Source organism: Frankliniella occidentalis, unplaced genomic scaffold (assembly GCF_000697945.3).
Source record: "Frankliniella occidentalis isolate FOCC.00 unplaced genomic scaffold, Focc_3.1 Scaffold570, whole genome shotgun sequence".
Lineage (NCBI taxonomy): Eukaryota > Metazoa > Arthropoda > Insecta > Thysanoptera > Thripidae > Frankliniella > Frankliniella occidentalis.
Genome location: NW_026267686.1, coordinates 76,694 through 77,113, shown reverse-complemented (window position 1 = coordinate 77,113; position 420 = coordinate 76,694).

The following is a 420-nucleotide window of genomic DNA, read 5'->3' as shown; positions in this document are numbered from 1 at the left end:
ATATGGCGGACTACTGGTTCCGGTTTGGATTACTCTTTGTCTTCTTCACCGCCCGCGGAGGATCGAGTTCGAGATCTACCGAAGGTCTCTATTGAACATTCAAAGAGGAAACAAACATTTCTCTTAACGTGGGCATATTAACGTGTGCATTGCTCAGAATTGTTGTGTTGTTTTGTGAAGAACGGGACTCGTGTGCAGCTATGGCGGTTCGTAGCAGCAGGTCCTGTCGAACAGACCGGCGCTTGCTGGTGGCGGGTGGCGCTAGCCCACGCCACACCGCGCCACGCCGCGACGCGCCACGCGGTGGCCGCGTGCAGAGCTGTGGGACCGGGACCGCGCGTCACACGATGGCCTGGCCTGCGTAGTAGTAAATTCCGGACAGAGTTTTCATCGAGCACAGGGAGGTGGGGAGAGGGGGGA